Source organism: Harpia harpyja, chromosome 12, assembly GCF_026419915.1.
Source record: "Harpia harpyja isolate bHarHar1 chromosome 12, bHarHar1 primary haplotype, whole genome shotgun sequence".
NCBI lineage: Eukaryota > Metazoa > Chordata > Aves > Accipitriformes > Accipitridae > Harpia > Harpia harpyja.
This window is the reverse complement of record NC_068951.1, coordinates 19564150-19590562: the sequence shown is the minus strand read 5'-3', so window position 1 is coordinate 19590562 and position 26413 is coordinate 19564150. Positions and strand designations below refer to the sequence as shown.

The 26413-nt window shown below is 44.3% G+C and overlaps 1 protein-coding gene across 2 annotated transcripts in view; it reads left to right on the top strand.

Moving 5' to 3' along the window:
* ARHGEF4 (Rho guanine nucleotide exchange factor 4) overlaps nucleotides 1-26413 on the top strand; it is a 189948-nt gene that overhangs the window by 144442 nt on the left and 19093 nt on the right. Inside the window, exon 1 of one of the 2 annotated variants that reach the window (XM_052803779.1) lies at nucleotides 12679-13292. The exons of the other annotated variant lie outside the window; for it this stretch is intronic. The gene's annotated coding sequence lies outside the window, so the exon portion shown is untranslated. Of the gene's footprint in view, nucleotides 1-12678; nucleotides 13293-26413 lie in introns of those variants that run through there. 2 annotated transcript variants of the gene reach the window in all.

Sequence of the window (26413 nt, the reverse complement as noted above, 5' to 3'; positions counted from 1 at the left end):
AAAGTAATAATAAGGGTTTGGGATGAGAAAAGAGGCAGGAGAAGTCATTTTCTTGGGGCATCTGTTTGACATTCTTTCAAATGCATTCTTGATGCTCATGAAAAGAGATTTTTGTGTTTAGATTGTACTTGGAGTTTACTTTGTGTTTGTTCCAGATAAAGACCCTATCCTTGCATCTTTTTGCTTCCACAGTATAATTAGGTAAAATGCAGCAAGAGAAAAATCTATACTGCAAATGCATTGTGGTTCTGTCCTTCCAGTGCATAAATACTAAGTATAGGACAGACATAGCTTCGAGCTTCATGAAATGTGTTACATGTAGACTGAAGTCAAGAACATGAGGGATTAAGCATATAAAAAGCCTGCCTGACCAGCTCTCGCATTATCATGGTGATAACAAGGAAAACTATACTGCTTATCAAGTAATTGGCCTGGGTGAGTAGGCCTGTTTGCTTGGAAATATCTGATGTGTACAAAGGGTTTGTTCTGTCCTGCTGTGCAAAGGGTCCATATGGCTCCGTGCTTTGGAGGAAATGCTATTGCAGCTCAACATGTTGAGTGTTTAGCTCCTTGACGCCCTAGAGGTACAGTACCATCCCCATCTCGTGAAAGCAAAGCACTAAATGTTTGGAAAATAACAGCAAGACTCCCTGTTTTTCCTTATCTCTTACGGCTCTATGTTTGATAAGTTTGGAATTTGGTATGTGAAGTCTTGTTCTGAGGAAATGCACGACTCATTGGCTTCAGCAGGCCAGGATTTTATCTAAGATGTAACACCATTGCCTTACATTTTAAAGTGACAATATTGTAGTATGTTACAGATGTTTGTGCTAACCAGTGCTTGTTGACAAGATGCAATTAAGCTAATTGGTTCCAACATAGATGTTTCTGATTTAACAAAGTAATTCATATAGAAGAATGTTCAGGAAGTGGCGCAAACCATACATCTGCCACATACCAAAGGCAGCAGATATTGTAGCAGTCCTCTCTGTCTTACCGAGCCATGTACAACTGGGGCTGTTGAGTCTCTAAAGCATTATTCTTGTGCTAAACTCTTTGATCACTCACTGGGAAGTTGTTCTAGGCTTACCCAGTGCTCCTCCAAGCACAGCCAATTTTAAACAAGACAGACATGTAAACTGTTTGGTTTTTAAAAAAAAAAAAAAAAACAAACAAAAAACCCAGAACAAAACCCCAAACTCATAAAATGTCAATGCAGATGAATTCAGAACAACATGTTTTAATTTTGTTAAATGTCAATAATATCCTTCATAGCATTTTTCACATTATCCATCTACATTCCAGTTAATAGAAATCTCTTGTGTACTATATGAGGACAAATTTCAAAAGACAGAAAAAATGTAAAATAGTGTCACAAAATGTTATCATCCCCTTTTATTAAAAGAGTACAGAATAGGTTGAAAAAGCTACAGTCACAACAGATTTCCAGACTGAAAACAGAATTAGAATTAGAATTATTGATCATATGGAAGCAATATATAACATTCCTGTGTAATCTGGGAGAGGAGATTTATTACTACTTTTATATCTTAATGTGAGTATATTGCTCTCCCAACTGATACTAAAGCAAATAGAAACCAGTTAACAAATACCCCCACACACCTTTTTTTTTTTTTCTCAGAGGGCTTAATTCCCACTTTTGTGTCTTGCATATTTCTGCAACCAAGGTTGACAACTGTGGTGCAGAAGCAGCAATTATGATTTATTTGCAGAGTACTGTATAAAGCTCAGTGCTGTCAAGGACAAGAAATAATGTTCCCTGATGGACATAAATCTTTACTGGATCCGAGTTTTTGGTCAAAGTGTTTGCGTAACTTTGCATAGGGTTCAGATGTGCATGTTCAGAGTATGGAGTCAGAATTGTAACTTCTTTTACTGCCTGATGGATTTAGTTTTTACAGTTCTCAGGTCTGCAAAATTCTAAGGTTGTTTCAGAGGGCTTTTTGCAATGGATTTAAAGCAACTCAGTATATTCAAATACTCTCTAGCAATTATGTCTCATCAAACATCAGGATCAGGACCTCAGTTGTCCCAGGGGTCACTAGAGCCATATTTCTACTTTCTACCATGGGCAGCTGTGGCTGCTCTGAGCCACTTTCTCATGCCCTCGTCAGCATTAGGACTTGGTTGTTCACTGCACAAGGGATCCTCCCCCAGCAGGCTGAAGAGGAAGAGAAGGTGATGGAAGCCAGTATAGCTCACTCAGCACTGTGGATTATCCTCATCTGAGGAAAGACTATCTTGCAAGTGGATGTAGGGGTTTTTTGAAAAGATAGGAGAAATGGGATAAGCTTTCGCGCTTGCAGTCATGTAGTGAGCAATCCAAATGCTTGTTCCCACACATACATGTGAGGTGTGGGTTGGTAGCTCCCATAACATGTATGCTATGATCTGTAGCATACACACAGACCACCAGCAGGAGTTCAATCCACACAGAAGCATTTCTATAAAAGACATAATTTTGCTAGACCCATGCTTTCTCTAAATAGCGCTATTAATTTGATACTCATTAGGAACAAACAAAAAACACCCAGGATTAGCTTAGGTCTTGGGGCAAGAATAGCACACGGGGGTCTGTCACAGTTTTAACTCCTAAACAAAAATGCTGAGGTGTTAACAGTGGAAGGGGCCCTGCACATGCATAAGGGAATGACTGGGTTATGGGGTCAGTCTCTGAGTGGACCTAACTCCTCCTTCCAGGAGCCAAACTTGAAGAAGCAGAACAGCAGAGGTAGCCTCTGTGTTTCACCTCTTTGTGGGCATGGGTGTGTCCCCACACACATACTGACGTTTAAAGAGGGGAAGATACTGCCCAAACTTTCATCTGTGGCTGTAAAACAGACCTAAATACATCACTCAAATAACTGGAGACAGCATGATGACTTTGGAGTTCTTACATTAGCCCTGCCAGCTGTTAAATTGTAAAGACTCTATCAGCTTCTGTTAACACTTGTTAATGATAGCTTGTGAGTATTAGGGGACTCTTAATAATGTCTGTTGTTTGCTGGCATTAAATGTGTTCCCAGTTAGTGGGGTATAGAGAGGCTTGGCTCCACAAATAGTTTTCCACTTGGAGAAAAATGATCCAACAATGTTTTAACTCCTGAAGTTACTTGTGCCAAATCATCTCAAAGTCTGCCTGTATTTTATCCAGTGTATCTGTGGGTTCCTAGAACTCTGTCTGATGCTCCCCACCGCTTAAAGAAAACATGGCATGTCTACTGATGCTGATCACAAGAAGTCTCTTTATGGTGAAGGCTGCAACCAACTTCCAATACTTTGACATCCTGTTAAAAGAGCTCTTTTAATCCGTACCAGTGGTATCGTAATCTGTAGGGCTAAGGGTTATGCTTGCAGAAGCTCTTGGCTTCCTGCCTGCCACTTCTAGCACAAGGGCCATCTACCATGGCGCCACTGAGATCTTCAAATCCTTGCTCTGCTGCACTTGAGTTAGTGTGGCAGGCAGGCACTAATCCTCTAAGGTTCTGATGGTCCCTACCTGCTGAGGGGTCTCACATGCACCTAATCCCAAGCTTTCTAATTTGCCATCCTTCAACCAGTGTTGCCTGCAGGGCCTGGCTGTGGAGTGCACACGCTTGATCAGACCCTGTGCAATGACAGCCAAGGATTACCTGTGAGCAGGTGAAGATGAGTGATTTCACCATTCATGTGTGAAGTGGGAGCCTTGTTTTCAAACCTTCCCTCTGTCTGATACGGAGAAGGAACTTGCCCCTGTCCTTGGTGTACCTCACTAGCTATCCTTGGGAGCTCCTTGTTTGGCTTTCAGGGATCCTTGGTTTGGTACCTAACTCTCCACCACTGTTCTATGGAAGGAAGAGCATTAAAAGCACTGCAATATTTGCACCCTTTATACAATCTGACTTCAGAGTGTAGCATAAATTAAACTGCAGTTATTCCTGCTTGAAATGGTCGCCCGATGATGTGCAAAGACAAGTCTGTTTTGCAGAATCTTGCTGTTAAAATTCACTCTACTGATGTCTTTATTTTAAAAATGGTTTTGGGGATGTCCATGCCCCAGTTTGCTAGTTTAAGAAACACCTGTGAAGGATAACAGCACAATAACGAAGTGGATATTGAAGTACAAAGATTTGCTGAGAAAAGGGGATAAAGAAGGAATGTGACAGAGTAGGAATGCTGGATAAAGGTTAGTGTAGAGGTTATTCCAGGTTTAAGTGTTTGCATAGAGACAAAGGAGTGAATATATCTGACTTTAGATTGTGCCTCAGGTTCCTCAGCATGGTTTTGATATCAGAATGTTTCTTGGATTTGTTCTCCTCTCTCCAAATCCTGATTTAGAGCAGCTCCTCTCTGCAAAGTTTTCTCTTTTTTCCTAATCCCCAGAAGACATTTGAACCCTGTGGTGGAAAAATAAAATCTCTCCTGACTCTTCTGGCCCTTCAGAGAGCACTGTTAATCCCTCAAAAGATCTTCCCTGTCAGCTTCAGCCCTGTCCTGTGACCAAGGCCCTTTGTACCTGCACTCAGTAAACTGGGGGCAGAGTTGGCAGCAAGTTCAGCCATGCTTTAATGCCATGAAGGCATTGGCATATTCCTTGCAGTTTTGTATTGCCACTCTGATAAAAGCAGCAAAACTGTGGGAGCTGTAGAGGGAAGAAAGATCAGTGACAACCACCAAGCTGCTGAAGTGCCAGCCCGGCTTTTCCTGAGGCTTGTGGAAAGACTCCCCCTCCCTCTGGGGCACCTGGGGCCAGACCTTGCTTGGTGCCCTTGGCATGCCCTGGGAGAGCCACTGTTCCACTGCAGGTCAGTCATACGCCTGCTCCTTGCAGCAAAATGAGGAAATGTTACTTGCATTAACCCCACTACTCCCACACTTGAATACATGTGCACTCCATAGGCAAGCAAACAGAATGGCCTTTGTCCCTAGCAGTATGGGGCTGGCTGGCACACCTCCACATGGCACATACTTGTCAGGCAGATTTGCATGGAGTTGTGGAGCGTGATCAGGGCCTCAGAGGACAGGAGTAGAGCTGTGCTGCTTTACAGCAGTTGAACATCAAGTTCAGCTTTCTTGAAGTTTTGGGTTGAGGGGCAGGCGCAGTTGTAAGGAACAGAGACTTGAGAGGTGTTGATGTGGGTTATTTTTTTCATTCCTACTTCTAGCTGCTTTTACCTATAATCTTTAGAGAGGATCCTGCTTCTGACTATTCCACTGATTTGCCACTGACAAGTCCTCATGTCAATGGGTTTTGTGAAAAGAAAGCAGGCTGCTTGAGCTATCCAATATGGACTGAATGTCCTGTTTCTTCACATTCCTCTGTGCCTAATGGATGCTTTGCTAGTAAAGCAGGGGGGCACCTTGTTCATTTACTGTTGGGGCTATCTGTTTCCCATCCTTGCCTTGCTGATCATCTTGACAGCCATTTACCAAGTTTATTTTCTGAGCTGTGTCTTAAATTGTTACTAATTTCTTGGTCAATGGGGCAGGGTCTTGGAGAACAGCCCATCAAAACTCATTCTTCAGGGTGTGTTGTTCTGTTGCATTTTTTCCAGGCTGCTGGCTAAAACAGAGGTATCAGGGAAAGGTGGCCTTGGAAGGGCGCTTGACCATGTAAAATTTCTGCCCTGCTTTTCTGTTGTGTAGGACATAAAAATGTCTAGAAACACTTGTACACAAGTCATGTATTTTTTAGCCTGTCATAGCTTGTCTCATTCTCATACTCCATGGAGCTTGTTGTTCTCCACAGCCCTCCTATGGCTCCTCTAATTTCATCAGAAGACAATGAAGGAGGATTCTCAAATTAACATTATTACATGCTAACTTGGAAGAACTTTACAGAGCTGTTACTTGTAAGCAGTTTCCCCATTTTCTACATCCACAAGACTAGTATATTCTGTAGAGGTGAGGAGGCTGAGCAGTCAGAGAAGTGTCATAACACTGCTCTGCAACCAAACGCATTTTTTTAAAGATGGCAGCTAAAGGAACCCTGTACTCATATTTTATAATGTGTGGGCTCAACAGAATATGCCAGAGAGCCCAAAACTACATGGCTTTCTTGAAAATTCCTGTGTAGTCAGAAAGAAAGGAGTCTTATGGTCTAAAACAAACCAAAAAATAAAGCTTGCCCCTGTTCCCTGCCCCCTCCAGCCACCTCTCTTAAAAACTCTTACAGAGATTATCTTTTAGTGTGTTTTCAGCTCTGTACATTATGCATCTTCCTCTACCCCATGTTGGTTACCACATTCATCTTGTCACTCACCTTGCACTGTTATTCATCCCCTTCTTCTCACCCATTTTTATCTATTTTCATTTATCTATTTTCTGTCTTCATTGCAGCTTCCTCTGACATCACCTGCTTCAGGTCCCACAACTCTACCCATGCCTGTTTCCCTCTCTCCTTTCCCTGACATTTCTCAGAGTGTTTCTCTGCCTTTGTTTCTCCCTTATTTCTCTGTTCCAGTCCATGTAGTGCCCAAATGAAGACCATTCCCTGTCTTTCTGTGTTATCCATGGCTGTCAAATTTTCAGCTCAAAAATCGGATAGCCAAAAAAAAAAAAGCATTAAAATAATTTCTAGGACCTCCTGAACACCTCCTCCCTTGGTCACTAAGGATGGTTGTTGCCACCCTGTCTGTTCCTCAGCTCTATAACAAGATTGTCATCTTCTATTCTGACCCCTTTCTAGCTATTGCATTCAAGCTGTTAATCTTGCCAGGTCTCTAAGATGCAGCATTTCCTTTCCTATCCATCCGTCTTACTGTATATCCCATTCAGCCTGTCTTTATTTCAGAGCATCATTAATACAGCATCCTTTGTTCTGCCTGTGTCCAATCTTGTGATCCATTTTCCTAGGCTATTGCATGGACTGTGCCAGCCTTTGCTTCTCTCTGCTTGTTCCTTGTTCCACCACATCTATCATTACATGCTTTGTTTTGTTTCCCAGACCATTCCTGTCTGTATCCCTTGCTTGTCATCGGTCATTCAGTATTGAGAGAGAATTTTCCACCTTCAGTCAAACCCAAATGTATGCCCAGCACTAGCCCAACCCACCCTGGAAATGTGTCATCTTCTGTGTGTGATGCTGGAAGCTCCCTTGCCTCAGCTCACAGAAGCATGTGGGATGTGTTGTGTCGGTACGCGGCTCACAGCAGCAACAAGGTTCCTCTGACACCAGAGCTCTAGGCCATGACAATAATTCCCAGGTGCTTCAAATGTGTTAATAGTTATTGTTGCTGCTCTTGAAAATAAAACTTGCTTTAGGAGACCTTGGAAAATTTTCTAGCTTTAGCAGAGTCTGAAAGCAAAAGACTGGTTGCTAAGCACATAGTTGTCTTTTTTTTTAATTGTTGTCAGGGGTGGCCCATCTAAACAGCTGCTTTTCTTGCAGCGTACCAATGTAGCCATGCCTTAATCTATGCACTACACAAAGAAACTGTCAGGCCAATTTGCTTTCCATTGATAATTATCTCATGAATCTTAGTACTCAAGCAAGAGAACAACTTGTAATGTTTTGGCAGTATTACATGAGTAAACTGCCCAGGGAAATACTGGCTGTAAAAGCTGTGTGGGCTTAAACCATGCAGTACCAGCTAGAGAAACATGCAGTGGGAGTAACTGTACTCTAGTAACACAGTGTTACACACTGTAAAATTCAGAGCAAATTGTGGGCCTTTGACAGACTGTTTTCCATTTTAGAAATATATGATCAAATGCAGTTTAAGAAGCTGTACTTGTTCTGATGTTTTCTGGCTATGGCTCAATAGTGAATGACATCCTTTTGGAAGGTGTTAGCTGCAGTTGTTACTGAGGGTTAATTCAATGCATAACAGGGTTGATAGTTGCTTAGGTTGGACGCTGGGCAAGTGTGATAATGGGATATTTGGGAGTTAAGGAAACTTGGTTTTCATGGATTGATTTGCAGGTAGCAATGCTTGCCTCTCTCACAATTTCATTCTCAGTCCGTGTTTTCAGCTGCTGAACTGAAAACTGAGTGGAAATTTGTCCATTGAATGTTCACTCAGAGCCTGGATTCTTTTGTGAAAGATGCATTTGAAATGGTTCGATCACCCCAGTGTTATTAGGTGGAAGTATTTTCATCACCCAGTTAAAAAAATAAAAATAGAAGCTTCTTCCCCAAGAAGCTCTTCAACAGCTCTGTGTTATGAAAAAGACAGTAATAATTTGGTGATTTTTATGTCAAAGAAAGGTTAAAGGAGGAAAAAAAAGAGTCATATGGATCCAGGTGAAATTTGTTACTTTGGCTGTTGAACTGTTGAAGGTTTCTGCACGTGCTGAACATGTTCTCCTCCTCTGTAGTTCTGTATATGCAGCATCCATACAGCCAGTGATCCAACTAGAGGGACCGGAGAGTTGGTATTTGTGTCTGTGGCTTCATTGGTGTAAAAAGAGAGAGTAATGCTACCTCAGAAGATACCCTATTTAGGAACATCTTAGGAAAACTTGTCAAGAAGTTAGTATTTGCTTACTCAGTGCTGTGTTTGCATGGTATGCAAAGCTCTGTTGAACAGAGCAGGCAAACACCACAGAGCTGACTGCCAACCAGCTGACTGCTGCTGTGCCCTGCGCAGAGAATGAGGTAGTTCAGCTGGGGCAAAAAGTACACGACTGTGTATCATATCAGATGGGCCTAATCCAGGCTCAAATCTAGCACTACTTCTCCTGTCTTTGTTACTTGTTAATATTTTGACACATTTTTCACCTCATCGGAGAGAGGGTGTTGATAAATGACCCAGTAAGTGTGTTCTTTTTTCCTCTAGTGATTTTTAGAGCACAGTTTGTTTATGCCTTCAATACTAATCATCCTTGGCTTTAAGAGGAGTTGAATTGCATTGTGTGTCTTGCACTTGTAGCAAACACATCCTTGTTAGTGCTAAGTCAAGTATAGGAAGTCCTGGAAATGTGCTTTAGCATGATATCTAGCTTACTACTCAGAGCCTTGCTTTCCAAGTCTGCTGTCTTGCGAGAGAGGGGAAAGGTGCTGATGGCAGGGCTGGTCCCCTCTGCATGGCTGCCCTCAGGGGCCTCGCTCTGGGGCATGTGCTCTTTGCTTTCCCAGTGCACTGGATATAACTTCAGGGCTTGACTTCTCATTTACTTGCCTGTTCTACTGAAGCACCTGTGCTGCTTATTACAGTTACTGATTTTTCACGTTTATGTACATGTACCTTTCAGTTCCCAGTTCAGCTGCTACAATATTGAAATGCTGATTTTGTTCGGCAGGCAAGTGGGTTTGTCTGTATGCTTCTGGCCTCCTAAAACTGACACCTAAAACAGTCTTCAAAAGCTTAGGCCTCAATTGCTGCAGATAAAAGCAAGGTGACGAGTAAGGGCTGGACAATAATTAGTATCATTTTGATGGAAAGTAAAGGGGTGTCTTTCTGTTTCTGCTTTATCTAGTATTAGACTGGGGGTTCTTGAATAATTTACTCTCTGAAGGCTTGGTCACTGACCAGCTTCTGTGACTGCAGCATGGCTTTGTGTGCAACCAGGCCTTTGAGGCTGCTCTGTGCTCACCACTTGCACCGTTTGAGTGGCAGCTTTATTCCCTTGGTGCAGTCCTGGCTGAGGATGGCTCTTAGAGGAAGGATTAGAAGTAAATTATTACAATTGCAAATTAGATTCCAATGAAGAGTGTGTAGCACTTACTTGAAATAATGCTCCCTCAATGATAGTTATACAAACTAAGTCCCACTCTACTACAAGCCACAAGGTGAAACGTTCCGCTATTTTCATCTCTTGGCTGATGCCACCTACCACAGAAGCACGTCTGACCAGTGAGGAAAAAGAATGAGGCTTTATTTCTGTCATAGAAAAATGCCACATGGTGTTTAGCAGCATGTGGCAGCAGCTGGAGACCCCCCCGCCCCACAAACACTTTGAGTTACCATGGAAGTAACTCCCCCATGCGCAGAGACTCTGTAAAGGACTGTATGAGGGGATTCACTGCTTGGGTGTGAAAACAAAAGCCAGGTCACAGCTAGAGTCACTGCAGTTTTTGTCCTTGTCAAGACCAGTTTCTACTCATGCTTGCTTATTCACGGTGGGGTCAGAAGGGTGACTGCACCTTAACATTAATTGTGTAATGCTCCAAGATGTACACAAGGTAAGAGTGTTCTATGTGCCCAGGCAACGTACTGCAGGAGGGCACTTAGGTCTGTACATCAGGAAAGCAAAGGAACATAGCTGTGGCTTAGGATGTTTCTTAGAGACAGCACCAACAAAGATAGGTGAAAATGCACCCTCTGTTACAATTTTGCATCTTTTTTTCTGTATTTTCATCTCGGTATCAGTTTCCCCCCAACTTCTCCTTCCAAGTGGTCTCAGAGCAGTGCCCAAGAAGTAAACTACTTTCCCCTTTAAGATGTCTTTATAGATACTCAGTCAAACTTTCTATGCTTTCACCTTCAAATGCTCAAGCATGTTCCTGAGTGGCAAACATTTCAGATTACTGGAGAATTACATCATCATGGATTTTAGAAATTGCCTAGTATCCTGTGGCAGCAACAGCATAGCTCTGCCAGCTTGAGTCACCAGTGTGTGACTTGGTGGGTCGCTGGAGTTGATCTATTTCTTCACAGTGTAACTAACTGACTAGAGAAGATGGTAGTTGCTGTGCAGGTTTCAAAGAAGGATGTGTGGTCATGCTTCCCATTCACCATGATTAGCTTCTCCTGAAGATCTGCATCCCTCCCAAGTACTGTTTGGTGGCTTGTACCCAAACTCAATCAGTTCATGAAAAGCCTTCAAAACAAGACAAGATTTGCAGAATGCCCAGGAGTTGAACAATGCGATGATGCGAGTCAACTATGGACTTGAAGAACTTTCATTAAATTGAAGTCTGCAAGCTTAGGGAACTAAGTATTATGTTGTGGTGCATATGGCAAGGAGAATTGGTTTTTCAAAGCCATTAAGTGAATGCAGGCCAGAAACTTAAAAACACCTGGGAGCTTGGGCAGCCTGTGGATCCCAGTAGTTTGCTCCATATGTGAAGTTCTGATTATCAGGTCTTGAAGCTGCACTGAGAGCACAAGCCCTCGTCCTATGCATTATTCCCCTTGTTCTATGTTTAGGCTAGAGACAAGGAGATTTGCTGGATCTTTAAGTTCAGAAACTGGCAAACTGAAATAATTCTAGACTTGATTTTATAATGCCTAGAAAAGACAGATATCTTAAATGTTACGGAAGCATTAGGAGACAGTGGAAGTTGTTTGACTGCTTGGCACTTTCTATATAACTACTGCTGAGGTTAGCACAGTTTGGGAAAAAAACAAAATGAAAGAAAAGTACCCAGCCTCTTAAACCTTTTTCCTTTTAAATCTCTCACCTGCTGTGTTCCAGGATACATACGGGAGCTATACAGATCTTCAAGAAACATTATGGGCATTGATGTGCTAACACCTGAAAAAAGACAGCTTTTTTTTATATGTATTCTTTCAATTGTGGGAGCAGCTGAGTGCATTCTCTTCATAGCCACATCATGTGGCTGTTCCCTCATTGCCCTTCCCAGAGATGGATGCTACCATAGGTGTTTAGCAGTTAGTATGATTAAGGGGGGAGCCATGACTTCTAGTTCCTGCTCTTAGGAATGTGTGTGTATATATACATGTTGTGGTTTTGGATTTATGGGGTTTTTTTCATGTTTGAAACCACTGGGTAAAGTGCAGAGTCAGCCTCTTTGCACCCAGCTCCATGCACGAGCTAACGTATCATCTAGCCCTAGCTCCAGGGGCTGGATTGCTGGATTCACACTCCTCAGTTTCATGAGGGGTGTGTGGGGTGAGCACTGGAAGATGCGGAATTACCTTCCATCAATGAACAACTTGAATACTGGGCCCTCCTCTTCCTTTCCTAGGGAGTGCTATTACTGCTGGCTGTTGAGTAAAAGGTGGGCTCTGCTTTGCTGGCTAGAGGAAAGAAAAGGGCTGCTACTGTAGTCAAAAGAGCCTGTCTGTGATGGGTGCTCTCCAAGAGCCATCCCTGGCCTTTCCAGGGAGGAGTGCCTTTTCATCCTGACCCTGATGAGACATTGGTGGGAGCTGTGCTTAGGCTGGGGCATCTGTGAGTGTACCCCAGGCAGCTTAATGCTTGGTGAACTTCACAGTCCAGCAGCAAAATGTTAAGTTCATAAAAGCACGTTTACGGCTCTGCAGAGCTGACTAAAGGTTTTCTGGTTGCAGAGATTTGGGGTTTGAGTGCCTTAGTCCCACGGAGGCATTGGCAGAAGTAGCCAAGTCCTTTAGACATTCTGGCTGCGGGATCATGCCAGGGAGCGGACAGCAGAGTCCAACAGGAGCCGCTTCTCCTGGACCCCCAGTCAGAGGGCTGCATCTCCGCCTGTCCTCTTCACAAACACCCAGCAGCTTGTTGCATGCTCAGGTGTGCCGTGCATGCCCTCACAGTGCCCTTGCACTGTCCCATGGCCAGCTTTCCCCAGCCCCAGCGGGAGCAGCGGGATTTGCCTTCTGGCAGGACTTGTCTCTATTGCTGGCACGCTCTTAGTGCAGGTAGAAGGATTTAAAAAAGCAGCCACCTAATCCACTCCTAACCCTCCTTAAAAGCCTCCCCTGCACACCGCCACCTTGGGCTGGCGCTTGCCGCGTTGCTAAGGCCTGCATGTATCCTGGAGACGGTGCCCAGCAAATAGCTGAGTCGCTCTCTGGAAAGCCAATATCGCAGCGCGGATTGCAGTGCTCCGGCACGCTCGGGCTTTCTGCGAGAAGGAATTCAACGTCTTCCTTCTGCTAAAGCAATGGCGACGGTTCCTTCAGCAAAGAAGATGTGGAAACCCACGGGTGTGCCGATAAGCATCCTCCTGAGATAAGGGGGTGGGGAGGAGGGGGCGTTTTGGCACACGTGCTGTGCAGGACCAGCAATGGCTGTGTCGAACCATTTAGACTTCTGCTTTTGAGAGCTGCAAACCAGCTTTTGTTCACAGCCCTCTGCCCCCATCCGTGCCTCCGCTGTGGGCTGTACAGCAGTCACTTAAGAAGGCTGCTGCTGTTTTGTTGGTTTTTTTTTTTTTTTTTTTTCCGGGGGCTGAAGCCATGGCAAAGGTCCCTGACCGAAGCAGGCACAAATGGAGTGCGCTTCACACTTTCCTCCGCTGCAACATGAACCCGGAGACCCAGCGGGTAGTGGTCTTTGTCATCCTGCTCTTCCTCATCATCGTCAACGTGGTGCTGATGTTTCTTTTGGCATTTCACTGAAGGAGGACTGTCGGTAGTGGTGTCGTGCATGGGGGTTTCCAGGACTGGGCGACAAATCAGCAGGTCAGCTTGTTGTTGTCTGCCTCTGGTCTGCTTGTCTGCCGTTACAGTAACTGTGTGTCTCAGAGTATCCCTCCTTTGTTTTTTAATCATCAGTTCCTTCCCCACCCTGCTCCCCTCACTCTCCTCCTGTCATCACCTGTGCCTTGCGGTTTGGATCACCGTTAAACCAGAGAAAGGGAAAGAGGTAACAGAGCCAACCTGCTTAATTGTAACCGCTCTCCATGGCCCTAATCAGCCTCAATTCCTAACGATGACAATACTGTGCCTATACGTAGCACTTCTCAGCCCTGGAGAAGCCCGAAGTGCTGCTGCTTTGTTTGCAGAGGGACAGTCATCCTATAACAAGCCCTTACACAAGGACCTGCTACATGTAAACACCTGCTGTAAAAATCTGAACCCCGTAATGCCTCCGTTGCTCTGCCATTGTCAACATTGTGCTCTGCGGTGGCATGAGTAATGCCCAATTAGCTAAAGTGATTGATCAATAGAGTGCATCAGAAATTCGAGCTGAATAAATGCTGCAGCAGTGTGGAAGGAGTGTTTTGTTGGCTTTTATCCCGTTTCCTTTATTATACCTCAGTGCTTATCTGCTACGTGTATTAAAATGGCTGGCAGAACCACAGCACAGGACACTGCTTGAAGGCCACATGTTTCTCACTGGCCGGTAGTAGCCAGGCACAGCGGGGAAGCGACTCAAGGAGCACTCTTGTAGACCCATTAGGAGGGAAGGGTAGCAAAGCAGCATGCTCGCTCCAGGCCTGTTCACCTCAATGATGTTTTATTGGCAGCCTTGTACATCACAACACTTCCAGACTTGGGCATTGGCACCTCAGTGGATCAACCCTCTACTCGATGGCATTGAAGGAGACCAATTCCTGGAGGAAGACAGACTGGAAAGGAAGCCATGGTGCTCTGGTCTTAATGACACTGCTTGCATTTGTGCTGGAGACTGTGCAAAATATCCAAGCCCTTAAAATTCAGCAGGATCCTTCATTTTGTGTGTTAGGTAATCTGCAATTTAAGTACAGCTTTCATGAGGGTAGTGCATTTGCTGGCACTAATGGTTGAAGTTACTGCAGTCCTTTCAGACCTGAATGTTTATGGCTCCTGGAGTCTGATCGGATGTTGAGAAAGGCTCGATGGTGATGTTGTCTCTGTGATCATGAGTGGTGTACTCTGTACCAGTTATTTATGTTATTGTGTGTAGTACATTAGTGTTGTGCAAACCCACGTCACTTTAGCACACAGAAATGAAATTTGTACTTGCTGAGCTCCTTTCTGTTACATCTGAGGTATGGAACATCCTTTTCCCTGAGAGAGGAGAGTCTCCTGCAGTGCTGGGTGGGGGGCAGCAGCAGGCCCCAGGTCGCTGCACTTCTCTGGGAATCTCTTATGTAGATGAACAGTTTTGAATTATTAAAAATCTCAAACTAGGCTATTAACTCTATTAGCTAGACATTGTGATAAACAGCCACTGGAACCATCCAGTATTTGCTGTTTTCTGAAGTTACCATTTAAAAAAAACCCTCCAAACCTCAGCACACAACACTGCCTTTCAAACACATCTGTTTTCTCTCCCCTCTAAACTTTACCCATGGTCTTAGTTACAGCTGGAATCAGAAATTTATGGCATAAGGTGGAAAAAAGATTGTTTATTGGAAAGGACAAGTGAAAGATGTGAAAAAATACCTCAAGTCTTCAAATGACAGATGAGGGACCAAAGTATGGCTTTGGGGTCATAGGTGTCAGCGACAGAAAGCTTTTGGCAGCTGCTTGTGAGGGCAGATCATGCACAAGGTTTGAGCAGGTTCTGAAAGTGCTTGAGCATTCAGAAGCTCTCACCCCTCATCTAGTGGGTGTGTGTTTTGCTCTTGACAGCAGTGGGAGCAGTAACAGGCCTCAGCATCATGGCAGCCCCTGCAATGTGTTTGAACTGTCAGTTATTGCTGTCTTGCCTGCTCTGTATCTTGAAATAGTGCAAAACACATCTGGTGTTAGATGAGAACTGCAGTTATTCACAGGGCCTGCATATGCACACATAGCTCTGGAGAGTAGCCGGTAGGTCAACTCCATTCATAATCCGAACATTTGGCTCAACACACACAAGCCATGTGAGGCGGCTGGTAAGCTGAGCACAAACGTCTGCCAGCCAAGACTGATCCTAGATTCACAAAGTGACGAGTGCTCTTGTTTAGCTCGGTGTCATGTCACTGAAATGCTCCTTGGGTGGCTTTTGTCACTGAACTAGAGACTGTAGCTTCCTATTATACTCTGCCCAGGAAGGTGCTTCAGGGAAGTTTTCCAGGAACTTATTTAGTGTCCTTCAAAATTAATTAGGTAGCTGGACCTGGTCTTGTGGTGATGAAGTAATTCACCCTCTGCTAGCTGCTGCTTGCTCAGTTTGGGGATGTCCTATTCCCACTGCTTGGAAGGGATCGAATACCAAACCTGGTGATGGTAGGCTCCTGGGGCAGGCACAGCGCTGCTGTGAGCAGGCAAGTGCTCCCACAATGCTGCAGCCTTCTCCCTCCCTTCTCTCTCTGGCCCACTTTTATCCCATCTACACCATACCTGGTACGGCGTTCCTTATTTCCAAAAAGTTCCCTTTGCTCTGCCCAGTTACAGTGGCAGTGTCTGTGGGAGCCAGAGCCATTTGCCTCTGCTTCTTTGACACATGAAAGCTTGTGCAGAAGCAGCCAGTGCATGTAATGGGAGGTGGAAGAGTGTCTTGCTAGGAGCTGATCCAGTGCCCCCAAATGCTCACTGCTGATACTAGTGAGAAAATGTAAGTCTCAGGAATAACACGAGTTTGGGCAGTTAATACCTCTGAGGTACAGAGCTGCCACATTGCTTCCTGCAGGGCAGCTCTCCTCTCTGGGAAACATTGCAGTTGTTGACACAAAAGAACCAAGACTTCCCCAGCGGGAGAAGACCTGCCTGCTGCTAGAGACATAAAGCAAAGATCTGTTTTCTTCAAGGGCTATGAGGAGTCCAGGACAGAGAGGGATAACCTGGAAGAAAAGTATGTTATAGAAAAAGGTAACGCAAGTGCTGGTGAAATTGCCTCCCCCTTCCCTGTATGGGGCAATTTGCATTACCCTTGTGTAGGGCAATTTCACCAGATTATTGGTACCAGAATAGTTGGGAGCAAAAAAAGTAGAATTGTTCTTGCATTTAAAAATTCTTATAAGAGAAACTGCAAGATTACAGAGTACTCATTGGAGATATGTGTTACAACACTGCCAGCTGCAGGTGTTAACGCTGGTTGCTAAGAGCCCGGGAACACTTTTCCTCTTAATATTTAATGTTAGGTGAATTTTCATTTTTCTCTTTCCACTGCTTGTCTAGGTGTTCAATACCTGACTAGTCCTGAATTATCTGTGTCGAGTTTTGTTATGGGGAACCCGGTGTTCTTCTCTTTCATCAACTTCACCTACAGCTGTGTACATTAAGCTGGAAGCTGCAGTTGGCATGTAAGTGTTAATCAGTCTGATACTAGTTGTGACTCATTCAAGCCTGCCTCAGATCTTGGCTGAAGAAGCTGCAATGGCCAATAAAGCCCAGGAAAAATAAAGCTGGTGAAGGATCCCTGAATCACGTGCAGGAGCTGTAGATGGTGATAGAATGACAGTGGGGAAGGAGAAGACTTTGGCATTTCTGCCAACAAAGTTGGCTTTTTTCTTTGCTGTCAGTGCACTTATTTGACACAAGAGACAGATGCTCTGCAGGAAGGCTGCGATTGCCTTCCCTGCAGTGATCTGAACGTCAGGCTCTGCCATGGCATTTGGGCTGTAGCCACAGGGAGGGAACAGCACGGCCAGGGAAGGGGGAGAGATGCAGTCACTGCCCCTCTGCAAAGCACTTGGGGTGCTTGGTGCCCACTGTGCTCTCTGCTCCTGCTGCAGACCAGGCCATGTCAGCCAGGCCCTTTTGTGGCTGCTGGACTCTCCCTTCTCCTCCCTGGGGTGCAGAGTAAGAGCTGTGTGTCCATTCTTTTCCCTGTGCTGCCACTGCGGTACTGGTGTACTCCAGCTGCATGGCAAAGCAGTGTGCAGGGATGGGACAGGGTACTGCTTCCCTGAGCCCTACATGGGTAGTTTGTGTTGCCCCTGCATGGGGCAAGTTCACCAGAACATTTAACAGGCATGATCTTTGCTCTGCTACTGCTTTACTTTGAGCCTGCAAGTGCAAAGAGCATCTATGAACAGGAATGAGACTAAGACATCATTTCCAAAGGGAGATCTTTAGGGCTTTAGATTGTATCTTTTCTTAATTTGTTCTCCCAGGCTAAACTCATTTCTGTGGTGGTATCTGCTGTCTTTGTGATTTATTCTTGAAATCTAAGGCGTGAGCTGGCCAGATAAGAAACGCAGTAAGCATTTTAGATTGATAACATCAACAATTACTTTTAATTAATGCTTCCAGTGTTTTGATTTAAAGAAAAAAAAAAAACAACCCAAAGAAGTCCAATTATGCAGGTTAAAGAAAGATTTTAAGAGGGGGAGTACTTGCTATTTATGCCATGTCACTGGGCTTATTAACTACAGAATGTGCTGGAAACTCTGGAATAAAATTATGTCTAATTTGAATCTTTGTATCTGTTCTTTGGCTGGGATTACTCCAGGCATGACTGCGGTTGTCACATATAGTGCACCCACTCCATGTCTGTGTTCGGCAGTAGTGGAAAAGGGACTCAAAACTGGTAGCATGGACTTGCCGAAGGCCCACAGTGGCGTCCTCTATCCCGTTGCAAGCATGCAAGCCTTCTGTGTTTATAACTGGTAAGAGTGATGGTCAGCTCAGCTATGCTGGTAGTGCTAAAAGAAAAATGTTTCCCCAAGTACCAAGAGGATGTTGTTGAACCTTGCAGCAGAGGAGTAGTCAGGTGTGAAGGACCGTGGAGAGGGAAATTTGGGAGTTTGCTCTCCCTTGTAGCTGACCAGCTGATCTGGCCCCTCTGGAAGAAGGGCCTGGTGCAGGTCTCTGGTCCCACGCATGGTGCTGCAGCACCAAGGTCCCACATCTTCCCCTTCTCCCTCCAGGGAGGGAGACCCTAGCACAGTCCCTTCCAGCATGCTTTTCCCTCCAGAGACCACCAGTTTCACATTGGGCACCTGAATCTCTGCTATCCCTTGGTGGCAGAGCAAGTAGAGCCTCCACCAGCTGGGGGAACAGGGGCTGCCTTTACCCCCCTCCTTCCTATGTGCAGCAGCTCCTGTCCAGAGCAGGCTGCTGCGCAAAGCCAAGGTGACAGAGGGCATGGAGCAAACCACCATAGCATCCACACTTAAAAATCTTGTGCTTGTTCGATGTTGCATCCATTTAGGATATCAACACAAGAATGGAATTAGTATGCTGCCTTCTACTAAGCTGTGCTGGTTTGTAGTGACCACTATGCAGGGGCAGTACCTGAATGTTATTTATAGGCCCAGTGTCTATAGCCTTTGTGGTAAAAAAGATGGGCTGCTAAGGAGTCATGAGTTAGTATTTTTTAGCATCCCAATTCACATCTGTAGCACCCAGGAGTCAGGACTTGTTATATACTAAGGACTATCTAATTATGTAGTGAGAAGATTTGCACTAGACACCAAGAGAGGACAGCCAGGGACTGCACTATCCCATTGCTGCCTGATTTACCGGAATGTGCTCTGTACTGAGCTGCTTTTGCAAAACTACTTTGTCGTACTGAAAAGCCTGTGGCCACTATGGGGGGGTTGTGCAGGGAGTCAAGGGGCCTAAAATGAGAGCCTGCGCGGAACAGAAGATACACTGATTTTTTCCTATTTGGACTAAAGAAGCCATGTTCTGCAGGAAGAACAGCAGGTGCTTCAGTCTCCCATAGTTAGAGAGCTTGTTTGCAATGTGGTCTTGGAAACAGGAATGTGGTTCTGGTTTGAGGCTTTAGCTTTGTTTAGGCCATTAGGTCTCTTCATCCAGACGATGCGAACTTGAGACAAATTAATAAAATGGATGTATTCAAAAGCATACTAGTATAGGGTCGCAGAAGATCCCAGGAACCTGCTTCTTGAATCAATCTTCTTTACCTAGCACAGGACACTTGCAATATGAAAAGGTTAGTGTTCTGGGTTTTTTGGGTTGGGGTTTTTTTTGAGTGTACTTCCCTTGAAGAACCTTCTGTAAGGACTACAAAAGAAATGACTCATTTTTATATTTACAGATACTAACCAAAATCAAAGGCTAGGCAGCCTCCTCTGCCTGACAGTGAGACATTATCAAGTTTTTTTGTTCTATTCCTTCTCTCTATCTGATATTCAGATTTTCCTTTGCCCCGTTTTCAAAGAAAAGGACAGACAGCAATTCTTATTTCAGTGAAGAAAGGATCTAAAACAGTGTGTGTGCATGGAGAGAGAGATTACCAGAAAGGGGTGGGGAGGTGCAGAAATCATAAGTTTTGGGTCACCAAAAACCTGCAGGGTTTCTCTCTGAGGAGAAGGTGAAGAAGGGAAACAGATACTAAATTGTGCATCATTCTTTTGAGGCAGGGAGACCATCTTTGAGAGCCAGGACATGGAAATTGCTAAACAATCTCAGTTGGCCCAGCATGTCTGCCAGTACCTACCAGTGTTGTACAGACTTTGGCACAGTGCTGTTAATCCAAGGGAGATGTCTTCACAGGAGATAGGAGCAATAAAAATTATTTCAGCATGTTCTTTGCAGTGTGTTCCATTAAAATTAAATCATGCAAACGCATGAAAAGGAAAGCCATGCGCTGTGTTTCTGGTTTACTGCCTGCTGTGAGCCCAAAGAGATGCTGACCTTTTGATCATTCAGAGCAGTTTGCTAGCAATACAGCTTGTATCTGCTTTAAAATGTTTTCTTTAACCTTATTTGTAAACCAAATTTAGATTAATTTGTCTTCAAGCCATAACTGATTCTGTAACTTGCTGTATCTTTTGGGGGAAGGGAATAGCAACAGTCATCAGCACGCAGAGAGCTCTGGGAACTGCATGGTTCCCTTTCCTTTTCTTCTGCAAAGAGCCAGAACGCAACATTTATCCTCAATAAATCACTGTGTCGGATGAGCTGCAACTGAACTGTTTTGGATACGTTGTCCTGGGGGATCTGTACAGTATATTCCTCACTTGTCCAAAGAAATAATGGTGAAAGAGGAAGCAAAAAAGGAAGTAGAAAGGAAAAATCTCAAAATTAAGTCATGGGAGAGGCCATGGAATTGGGAGCTGTCCTGGAGAGAAGGAAAAGGATGGGAAATGTCCCAAGGGGATGTGCTGGTGGGAGTGCACAGAGGAAGGGTAATGCTGCAGGCAGCAGCAAGAGGAGAATGGGGCAAGTTTGTAGTATCAGTGACATAAAAATGTGTTAATGTAACATTAAGTAAAATTAATAGTTTCTATTTGGGTGCCTGAGAAATGTAGTAGTTAAAACTACTAGTTAGGTAGTGTAAAAAAGCTGCAACAGCAATCGCTCTTAAAAGTGAGAACAACCAAACAGAAAAATCCTGGGCTATTTCCATTCCCAGGTTGTACAGTTAAAATCAGGGCATCAGAAAATGTAAAAATTGCTTTAACCAGATATGCTTCATATTCTACAGTAAACATGGACTTCAAAACTGTTGGTGAGGTGAAGAGGGGAGCCAGTGAGGCTGACACGGTTTTCATCTACAGCCAAACTGGAACTAGAAACTAGAAACTTTGTAGATGGTGTGAGCTCTAGGTCAAAGTCTTGTTCAAACCTGAGAGTTCAACCCCAGGCCTCACTCCTTTCCAGTCTTTGAAACCAAAGAAAATAGGAGAAGAGTTGTGTGGCTGATTTCCAGGTGCTGTTATGGCACAAGCCAAGTAAATCCTGTTACAAACCCCTGAGTAGGTTTTTGCACCCACCTCCAGCCATGGCAGTCAGAGCTCTTGGCCGCCGGTTGTGGGGTCTGTGCTGAGCCGGGAGAGGATGGCCCAGTGCTCCCTGAAGCACCCCAGAAGAGCTGGAAGGGGGGTAAAAACAGCAATTCTGTCAGAGATCTGGGCTGTTTGGGGTAAATGGGACTGTGGCACTTGGATCCTACTTTAACCTGGAGTGAAGAGTGCCACACAATTGGGAGAGGTATGAGGATTGGATTAGCCAAAAGTTAAAGATACTTAAACCACTTTTAAGCCTTAGAGTATTTCAAGCTCCTTAAGCCACTTTAAGGCTTTAGATGGGTTTAAAATGCTTAAAACGCTTTAAGGCCTTAGATGAGTTTAAGCCGTTTAAGCTGATTTAGAGCTTTAGAATGACTTAAGTTTTCTGGCTTTGAGTGCTTAAGGAGGTTTTGAGGTCCTTTGAGCTCTTAATTGTAAAGGCCTTTCTGAACTTTTTGAGTGAAGATATGGCACATACCCGCTCCTGTAACCTGCGCTCAGGAACTCTTCCTTCCTGAAAGCCTCCCAAGCAATGTCTGAACAGCCAGGTTTCCCTGGGTACACTTTCATCCTCCCTTTTTTGGGAAAAAAAAAAAAAAGAGGAAAAAAAAAAAAGGCCAGGAGTTGGACATCCATGTGGCAGGGATGAATGGCTAATCCAGGTGTGTGGACTTACCTTCCTCCATGCACCTGGCGAGTGTTGCGTGGGTAGGATAAAGTGTGTGGGATCTGTTATGTCGAAGCTGTGTGGAAGTGCTGCACTTAACCTCTGCCTGAGGAGTCCCAGCCAGGAGGATGACAGCCCTACCGCAGAGGACATCCTAATGTCCTTGTAATCACTGTGTTGGCAATTGCTAATTTTCCACCTGAACGAGAATGTTGCTGTACCTCAGGGAACATATCTGTCCCTGTCAAGTAAACATCTTCAGGGCTCACCATTTTCAAGAAGTATTTGTGGGTAATATAAATAGTCAACATTTCTTTTCTTTTGTGTTTTTTACTACCTTAATGCCCTAAGACTAGCTCTATAGGACCAGCCAGTAACACTTTTCTCTGTGACTTGGGCTAACTGCTCAGGAATAGATGCAAGTATGGCCTGGCTCTTTCCCTTGTGTGCCTTCCCAGATCCTTGATGGGCTGTATCCAGATATGCTGTGTTTAAATGGCCTTGATGGACATACATTTCCTTAATCTCTTTTTAAATCATCTGTGTGTTTGGCTCTGTGGCATGGCTTAATTATGCACCACAGGGAAAAAGTACTGCTTTCGTACTAAACTTCTTGCCTGGCAATTTCACTGGGCACCCATCGGCCTTGCATTACGAATAACCATTTGTAAGTCTTCATCTCATGGGCACCCTCCATCCACCTTCCTCTGTTGCAGCTTCAAGGTCTTGTTTAGCTTGTACTGGCCTAGAATCTCTGCCCACTTTTGATTCATACTGCTCTTTGTGCTTTGTTTAGTTCTCTTCCCTCTTTCTTTTTGAGTCATTCCTGACATTCAGACTTCCTGACCCTGATGGAGCAGGCCAGTGTTTTCTTAAATCTGTCTGCAGAGACATTCCTGAGGAGCAGCTCCTTTAGGCATTTGTATTAGATATTGCTTGTATTGCATCTGTCAGCATAGAATTTCATTCGCCATTTTGTCACCCTGTTACTCAGCATTGTAGAAAGACTGAAAATATATTTCACTTATACCAGAAAATAAATGTCTTATACATTTAAATAAGTATCCTCTGGAAACTTGTATGAAAGGTTAAAATAGAAGCTATTTTACAGCTTTACTTACTGTAAGCTCTATCAGCAACTGCAACATTTAACTATAAAATGTGATACAAGGACAACCTTTTGCAGAGTACTAACAGGTTTCAGAAGGGTTTTGCTCCTGTTGTTTCCTTATGCCAAAGCTTAATGATATTAGTTTCCCAAATTAGCAAACTCCCTTGATACACAGGTCAGGGGAGAGTGATGGTTGGGGTACTGAGGGCACTGACAGGATGTAGATGAGTAGGTGTCCTCCTCAGCTATAGGTAACTATCCCCACTCTTTTATAAGAACTTTTGTGGCCTATTTCAGCCAAAAGTAAAATGGTCTAAAGCAATTTCAGTTATTTGTTTTGCATTATAATAATCAGCTCTCATATCTTACGTATGAGGAACTGATAACTTCTTGCATCATTCTGGAGTTTGAAACATCACATTTAACTGAACTCAGTTGGACATGCACCTGGCATACTTTCTCACGCTGTACTCTTCACAGAGGTTGAAATAACATGGAGGACAGCTCCGCCTCCTCTGCTTTCTACAAGGGTTGCTTCCCTCCTCCTTTAGCACTTGATAAAGGGAACTTTCAAAGCTTCTCCTTGCCTGCTGCGGGGGGACCCTCCTCCTCTTCCCATCTGTTTAAACCACTTCTGAGGGGGAATCAGGACTCAGATGATATAAATAAAAGGGAATAATGTAATTAATGCCAGTCAGAATGGTTTTGTGGAAAATACTTCTTACCAAATAAATGTGATGACAAATTTTGAATGTTTGGTAAATGGAGGCAGCTGTACTAGATGTCATGTGAGGAGTTTGACTACCGGCACTGATTAAAAAAGCAGCACTATAGAATAGTGTAGCACACTTAACTGAATTAAGATCTTGGTTGACTGACATCTCAGATTTGTTAAGGAGAATCACTGTCAAATTAAAATATTTTGAATGGAGATCTGCAGTGTTTGGTAAATGCCTGAATCCTCCACTATCCTTAATGATATAAATATATGAATAATTATATAAATATGAATAAAATCTGTGCTGAAAAAATAAGCAGCTGACACAGTAGGCAAAAGGGTGACGAATGCCAAGGGCATAGCTTGACTAGGGGCATGGTGTGCAGGTCTGGGCTTTTGAAGCAATGAATGCAACCCACTGCCCATGTGGGGACACGTGTCTGGTGTAATGCTGTGGCAAGGAGGGCTTGTGTTACCCCGAAACATGTAGACAGAGGAGCGGCAAGAAGCAATGAAGTGTTTGCTGTGGCTGTGCAGTTGTGCCAGTGGTTCTGGCACCCTGCAGCCAGGCAGCAAGTCTTAGCTAGCCCAAATTCCTCCCTGGCAGTGAAGGGAGACAGGACCCCCAGGGGCTTGGTTAATTCATCATGCTAAGATAGATGCCTAAGATGAACCCTTCCCTGGGGTGCCTGTCTCTCTCCACAAAGGGAAGATGTTCCATAAAGACAATCAAGATAACTCATTCAGACTAAATGCCTGCTGTTCAGATGACAGAAGCTCTATGAGATAAATTTCATCTCTGTAGTGCATCATTAAACAGTGAAGCTAAAAGTTTTGAGAGCAAGCTGTCAGGATGATTTGAAGACTATCCTGTGGGTTCAGTTCAAGGGAGAGGCTAGCTGGCTTTCACCCATGTTCAGAAAAAATAAGTATTTGTGTGAATGAAGCACTACTTTGGGACAAGAATGGAAGTAAAATTTTTCTTTAACTCCTCTGCTGCACTTTGCATGAGAGAAGGCAGAAGAGAAGCTCTGGAAGCAGAGTGAGGGGTGAGGGAACTGGAGCTGGGAGGGGTGGGGCTTTGCCTCTGGGGTCAGGACTGCTGCAGGGTTTAAATGTTTGATGTGCTGACCCAGTTCAGCTTCAGTCTGTAACGCACAAGTTTGGGGGGGGAAGGGGGGGGGCGAACAACAAACGCAGGCTTCCAAGCAACCATTTTAGTTTACCAGGAAGGGCTTGGGTTCACGTGCTCTTTATGGAAGGTGTCTGTTTTAGGGTCACAGAGCTGAAAAGTAAATTACATTTTACTGGCACCTTCTCCCTGAACTGCCCTGTTCCCAGTATCTTCTGATGCTCCTGGGTTCATATTTTAGCTCTGTGTGATCCAGTGTAGCTGGCATTATCAAGAGAAAGCTATTCAAATTTTATTCAAATAGAACAGAGTAGCTCAAAGATAAATATTTCCTAAAGGCATCTTCATCCCTCCTTCTGTAAGTTGTCAAGATCTTTTATCTCTGTTAATATTGCCTGGAGCTCCTGTCAGAACAAGACCAGGACATACGAGGTAATTATGTCAAGGTGTCCAGTCTGAGACAAACAGGGACCGAGTAGCTGGAATGCAAACAAGCCCATAGACATGGGCCTTGGCATGCCAGATCTGTTTGCCCACGTGTAATGGACTTAATTTGGGGCAGCTATGTGCAATACCCCTGGCTGTCTCTTCTCTTTGGCATAGACACTGCTTGGAGGAGTAATGCAGCAATCCTCTCCCCTCCATCTTTCTGTGATACGTTGAGCAACCTACCCAAGCACTGCTTTACCAGTGGCTTCCCTTAGCATCTGCTGTGTTTGTAAATGAGCAGTGAGGTTGTAGCTACAAGGGCGGTAGGGAAGGCAGCCGAAGATGCACAGAAATGCCCATGCAATATTAGAACCGCAGTTGATTTTCAGTTTCAAAGCATCAGTGTTAGTGCTGCCTTTGGGTTGCAAACACTGCTGTCTACAAACTTAAATGTTGTTATAAACAAAGAAAAATAGCCAATTTGTGTTTGTTTTCACTGCTGCCAGCTGCAGTAGCTAGAGCAGCTACAGGGTGGCTGGGTTTGCATTCTCTGTCTTCTAATGTTTCTCTTCCAGAGACTGGTTTGGGGCTCTTCAAGAACATGTACTGAGTTGTCCTTGATACTACAAAGCCAGCACATAAATGTTGTTTCATATGGAAATTATTAGTTGTTTTTCAAACCTTGCTTTAATTGCAAAGATCAAAACTTGTGGTAGGATGAGCCTTTTGAGCTGAGCAGCTGCCATGCTTGGAAATGGTGAGCATTCCCTTTAATACATGCTTCTCTGGAAGATAAACAGCTCTCACAATATAGCTGGTTGGTTGTGCCATGTTCTAACACATTTTGCAGAAAACCTTTTTATCTGCAGGTGTGTTTTATCCTTCCTGGGATGGGGAGTGAGAGTCCTAACCCTTTTTTCCCCAGTAACAGTATGCTCCTTGGAGAGGATGCTGTAGCGTGCTCTGCCCCAGCTGGAGCAGCTCTGCTTGCTGCGGCGACATGCAGTACTGTTAGGTGCTTCTGTGCCATAGAAATGTCAGTCCTGGCTCAGAGCTACCCTTTAGTATTTATTCTGGGAAAGGGACTGTTAGACTGGATGTATCTGATATTTCTGCATCAGCTTAGGAATTGGACTGGATACAATTGAAAAAAATAGTACAAGGTACAGACTGGCACATACTGAGGGCTA